We start from the raw sequence: 7012 nt of genomic DNA, 5'->3' as shown, positions 1-7012 counted from the left end.
AACACGGACGCCTGAAACATCAGAGATGGGATCAGGTGCCATGGAGGAGTGAGCATTCCCTGCTGACCTGTCACACCCGCCGAGTGATCATTGTCATGATCGGGATATAACGAAAATATCCGTCGTCAATTCAATGTAGAAATAATGGACTAAAAACAATCAGAAATTTATTGCTGCATGAGTTAGGGAAGTTGACGAGAGAAAGTTAAAGTCATCACGTTTATCATATAACTTGGTTGTTAGACAACCATTAGCGTCTTTTTCAACTAAAATATCCAAGTATGAAACAGATGTGTCAGACTCTGTGATATCTTAAGTTTTTTTTATCTCAAGCTCTTCAGGATATATCGTATCGACGTAGGAATGGAAGTTACCTTTGTTGATTTACAAAACATCTTCGATATAATAGATATTATCGAAATGTCGAGTTGAAGTATACAGCAAGTGTTTTCTTCTTTTCATGCATAAGATCTTGCACAAATTCTGCTTCATTTGAATACAAAAATAGGTCTGCTAATAACGGAGCGCAATTAGTTCCTATGGAAATTCCAATAGATTGTTTGAAGACTTGGTCTCCAAAAACCATGCACATAGATTTTTTTTTTCAATCAGAAACTCAGGCATCTTTTTGATGTCAATTTCACAGTACTTCGGCGCGTAATCAGAGTGTGTTTTAACAAAATTATTTTGCAAATGACCAATTACCAAGTAAGAAAATTTATGAGTTTTATTTCTTCTGAAAAAGCAACTGTCAATAATATCGAAAAGCCTGGACTTTAGTTTATTGTAGGGAGTGATTGTGTATAAAGTTGAAAAGTCGTAAGTTTTAAACTGTTGACTTTGGTAAAATCTTGTGATTTCAAATGTCCAAAACTGAGGTTTTTGGACTTTTTGAGTATCCACATCTGATTCACACCACTTCTTGAGTATATTTTTGCACAGTACTCTTGAAGTTTTTCCTTAATTTCTGTCAATATCTTATTGAGATGTAACCAAAGAGGCTTGGTTGAACATTAACTGGAACCCACATCTTCGTTTGTAAGGATTCTTATGAAGTTTCGGAATCCAGTATATAGGGTACTAGTTTAAATTCAGTTTGGTTCTGTGGAATATTAAAAATATTCAAAACTGACATCGATTTTGAAGAATTTCTTCCGCAGAAAGAGAAGTATGAATATAAGTAGGATTACCACTTGTATAATTAAATCCACGTTCTTCTAAAATACAACTTGTATAATGAGCCTTATAAACAAAGACAATATCGTTACCTGCTTTGTCGGCAGGAACCAGTACGTACTGATCGTATAATTTATCTCATTCTTTTTCACTTCTGGATTATTGAACAAAGAAGGATAGATGGTTTTCATATTGCTCCTCAGTCTTTTAATGCGCGACTTAAACATGGATCTGATACATTTAATCCATTCTGACAAAGTGTCAACGTCTTCTTTTTCATATCTGGCCCATTTTCTGTCGTAAATTTCATCAAAATCCATAATATTTATGAAATTCCAACACCAGTTGAAGGAGCAGGGTTATGCACTCTGCTTTAAGATACACACTTTTTACCTACCTTGTATAAAGTACTAATTTTTTCCATGTAGATGTATATACAGGAAATACCATACACATAGAGAATGTTCCTATAATGATATTAAATTTTCTCAAAAACTGTCAAAAAATTACTTCTGAGTGAATGGATATGGATATGATTAGCTGCAGATCTGTAGCGTTAAAACCATAACGCTACAGATCTGCAGCTAGGATATGATTTATGCGGACAAATATATAAACAGACAGACGGATAGGTAAAAACACTATATAACCCCGAAACTTCGTTTAAGTATAACATTGAAATAACAACTTTTTCCTCATTCAACATTTGCTTTTTTTTCTATTGGTAAAAAACTTCTAAAACCATTATATGTAAATACATGTAGAACTTGGAAAACGATACTACATGTGCCAATTTTAGGAAAGACACGCACCCTTTTTTGTAGTTAATCAGGTTTTATGCTACCACCCCCATTTTGTTAAGGATTTGTTGAAACTAGCAAACGACAAAAGACATTTTACGGGTTTTGAGTTAACCACATTAATTGTTTCCCTTGTACCATATGTCAGAGGCAGTTTAATTTCGTACTTATTTTTACAAATTAAATCATCCCTATTTTTATGAGAAGATTGAAAATTGATTCATAGAATTTTTATAAGATCTAATTTTCTAAGCTAGCGCCCCTCTTCAAAATTTTAAAAGTAGGGATCAAAAACGTTAAACGTTAAACTTTTGAAAAATAAAACTTTATTTTGATTATTGCAAATAATTATATGGGGTAAAATCAAAGAGATTTATAATTAATTAATTATGGAAACTTTTTTCCTGACAGAAGATAGAAAATAAAATTTTTTAAAGATTAAAATGACAACTGTGAAAACTTACTTCACAAAATGAAACAAACGTTTCTTTGAATGCTCGTATCGTTGCTCTAACAGCTTTTAGTTAGAACATTTTAATATTATTTCCTTTAATGGGGATAAAACAGTTTGTATAATTAACAAGAGGCCCAGGGGCCACAGCGCTCACCTGAGCACATAGGGCTTGAATTTACTCCCCCCTTCCAGGCGTTCATCATTTGAACTAACTAGAATCTACACTACCTGAGGATGCTTCCATATAAATACCCCGGGTATCACTAATCATAGCTTTGAAGTACTTGAAAAGAAGATTTTAAAAGGTTTCCCATATATTCCCATATATATCCCTACGTAAAACTTGGGTTTTACCATTTTGGCCCCATCCTTGCCCCAGGGTTCATGATTTGAACAAACTTCAATCTACACTACCTGAGGATGATTCCACCTGAGTTTCATCTTTCCTGGCTCAGTGGTTCTGGAGAATATGATTTTTAAAGATTTTTCCTATATATTCCCATGAAAAAATTGGGTCGACCATTTTGGCCCCACCCTTGCCCCGGGGGTCATGATTTGAACAAACTCGAATGTACACTACCTGAGGATGATTCCATATGAGTTTCATCTTTTCTGTCCTAGTGGTTCTTGAGAAGAAGATTTTTAAAGATTTTTCCTATATATTCCTATGTAAAATTTGGGTCGGCCATTTTGGCCCCACCCTTGCCCCGGGGGTCATGATTTGAACAAACTTGAATCTACACTACCTGAGGATGACTCCACATAAGTTTCATCTTTCCTGGCCCAGTGGTCCTACAGAAGAAGATTCTTAAAGATTTTTCCTATATATTCCTATGTAAAACTTGGGTCGGCCATTTTGGCCCCACCCTTGCCCCAGGGGTCATGATTTGAACAAATTTGAATCTACACTTCCTGAGGATGATTCCACAAGAATTTCATCTTTTCTGGCCCAGTGGTTCTGGAGAAGAAGATTTTTAAAGATTTTTCCTATATATTCTTATGTAAAATTTGGGTCGGCCATTTTGGCCCCACCCTTGCCCCGGGGGTCATGATTTGAACAAACTTGAATCTACACTACCTGAGGATGATTCCACATGACTTTCATCTTTCCTAGCCTAGTGGTTCTGGAGAAGAAGATTTTTAAAGATTTTTCCTATATATTCCTATGTAAGACTTGGGTAGGCCATTTTGGCCCCATCCTTGCCCGGGGGGTCATGATTTGAACAAACTTGAATCTACACTACCTGAGGATGACTCCACATAAGTTTCATCTTTCCTGGCCCAGTGGTCCTACAGAAGAAGATTTTTAAAGATTTTTCCTATATATTCCTATGTAAAACTTGGGTCGGCCATTTTGGCCCCACCCTTGCCCCAGGGGTCATGATTTGAACAAATTTGAATCTACACTTCCTGAGGATGATTCCACAAGAATTTCATCTTTTCTGGCCCAGTGGTTCTGGAGAAGAAGATTTTTAAAGATTTTTCCTATATATTCTTATGTAAAATTTGGGTCGGCCATTTTATCCCCACCCTTGCCCCGGGGGTCATGATTTGAACAAACTTGAATCTACACTACCTGAGGATGATTCCACATGACTTTCATCTTTCCTAGCCTAGTGGTTCTGGAGAAGAAGATTTTTAAAGATTTTTCCTATATATTCCTATGTAAGACTTGGGTAGGCCATTTTGGCCCCATCCTTGCCCGGGGGGTCATGATTTGAACAAACTTGAATCTACACTACCTGAGGATGAAAATGTGAAAAGTTTACAACGACAACGACGACAACGACAGACGAAGGACAAATTTTGATCAGAAAAGCTCACTTGAGCCTTCGGCTCAGGTGAGCTAATAAAAGGTATTGTATAGCTTTGATTTCATTATCTAAGCTTAGAAGCTCCCTAAAAAGACACTTCAAAGCATAAGGCAGCTTTATATTACCCGTCATCGTCATACATTCACCAAACAAGAATTTTCCCACCAAACCGAATGTTTTTGCATCAAAAAATGACAAGGGGTCATTATCCTACGGGGTCATTTTTCTACAATGCACACGGAGAAAAACGACCCCAGGGCCATAATTTCTACAGAAAAGTGGGTCAATTTTCTACGTAGAATATTGACCAGGGGGTCAAATTTCTACGTAGAAAAATGACTCCCGGTCAGTATTCTACGGGGGTCACTTTTCGTCGTTACACCGGTTGTGGTGAAAATTATATCGGCCAGACAGGAGACACCCTGAGACACAGAATGACCGTACACCGACAACAAATTAGGGAACCGAAATACCAGTGTACCGCCGTAAGCGAACACATCAGAAACTGTGCCGAAAATAAAATCCCCAATTTTACTGCTTTTCCTTTCTACAAATTCCGAAGGGATACTACAGAAAAAGAACGTGAAACTAAAGAAAAACATTTTATAAACAGACATAAACCTGTTTTAAATGCAGCATAATTATATTTCGTTTAAAAAATATTCTTTTACCCGCATAATATAACTGTGCTATTTGTATAAAAAATCGAATTTCCCGTAATAACTTACTTACGTATTATCAAGACGTCATAATGAACTTTGCTAAAGCGCGACTAAGTATTAGTGCTTTATGATGTCACAATATGAATGTTGATTTTGTGTAACTTAGCATTGTATTGTTAAACTCCTGAAGATTGAAAATGAAACCGGTTGAGTTTATTTCGGTGTAGTGATTTTTTTATTTTATATATATATATATATATATATATATATATATATATATATATATATATATATATATATATATATATGTAGGACTCCAAAGTGCAATGGGACTCCAAAGTCCGATGGTCACGCCAAAGCCCGATGGTCTGACACGCCAAAATCCGACGGTTCGGAAAACAATTAACGTTTATGACGTCATAGTAGCACTGCACCCAAACCTCAATGCCGGGACATGCAAAGGTCTTTAGAATAAGTATAAATATTAAATAAATGCGAAAACTAACCCTTATCTCTCAGGCAGGTGCGAGACTAACGCTCGAAAAGTGTGTATTAGCAGTAACCTAAATATCTTGAGACTAACCCTGATCACTCGACTTGTGTGCGAGGACTAACCCTAATTCACTCTGGTTGTGCAATGCAAGGACTAACCCTAATCAATCGAGTGGTGTGCCAGGACTAACCCTAATAACTCTAAAATGTGCAAGCAATAAGCAAAATCAATTATAAAAATTGTATTCGAGGACGAATTTAGAAATGATTGTTTTTGAATGCAGGACAACGGCGTCAAGGATTGACGTCGGATTATTGTGACGTCATAAACGTTGATTGTTCATCCTCACCATCGGACTTTGGCGTGTCAGACCATCGCACTTTAGCGTCGCGCGTCTCATAGGAAACGAGCCATCGGACTTTGGCGTGGCCATCGGACTTTGGCGCCCGTAAAGACAATGAGCCATCGGGGTTTGGCGCAGACCATCGGGGTTTGGCGAGACCATCGGACTTTGGCGTCACCATCGGACTTTGGAGTCTTACATATATATATATATTTAATCCAGAAGTTTGATAAAAAAATAACAGAATAAAAAATAACAGAACGTATATATATATATATATATATATATATATAAACGCGACTGATGAAGGCCGGTGACACGGCTGAAATATTTCGAAAAGTGTTTTAAAGTTTTTTATTATATATATATATATATATATATATATATATATATATATATATATATATATATATATATATATATATATATATATATATATATATATATATATATATATATATATATATATATATATATATATATATATATATATATATATATATATATATATACATATACAATCAAAAAATTATTTTTTCTTGGTATAGGGATAAAATAAAATCCAAATTCAAATGATAAACTCAAACTTTTATCTAAAGCGCTTTCGCCCCATGCGGGCTCATCAGTAGATTTGAAATTGTAAACAAGTTACATTATGACGTCATTCTCGTGACGTTATGTAGGCAACGTTAAACATAATGGTTGTGACGTAATAATAATCACAGTTAAATGAGGCGCACAGATAAAGTTTTACAGTTCATCTGATCAAAGTTAAGCGCCTATTATAAATGTACAATAATGGAGACATTTTATATAAAATGTACATAATAAAATAATTTGATATAAATTCCTTTTAGCAGTTCAATTTTGGTTTAAACAGATTTATAAAATATTGTTCTTTGGCTTTCCGTAATTGTTCATTTTCCTCTTTTATTTTGTAAAAAGGAAATATATAAAAATGTCCTTTGCCACAAGAATCAAAGTGTTCACTACATTGCGTGTTTCGTATGGTCGGATCCTTAATCTGTTGTTTGTGCACGCGAACACGATCGGCTAATTTGGTTCCGGTTTGTCCTATATAATTTTCCTCACATGTAGGACACGTCATACAGTATATAAGGTTTTTAGATTTACACGTCATAGAAGATTTAACGTCAAACTTCATTCCGTTTTTAAAAATAATGACGAAAATATCGTTATCAAAGAAGCCGACAAAGGAGGCGGAGTAGTCATCATGAATAAAACATATTACGAACGTAAGATTTTGAAT

This window comes from Saccostrea cucullata, unplaced genomic scaffold, assembly GCF_032062105.1.
Source record: "Saccostrea cucullata isolate Sc308-1 unplaced genomic scaffold, CSIRO_AGI_Scuc_v1 ctg563, whole genome shotgun sequence".
Taxonomy (NCBI): Eukaryota; Metazoa; Mollusca; class Bivalvia; order Ostreida; family Ostreidae; genus Saccostrea; species Saccostrea cuccullata.
Note: the sequence above shows the minus strand (reverse complement) of the source record.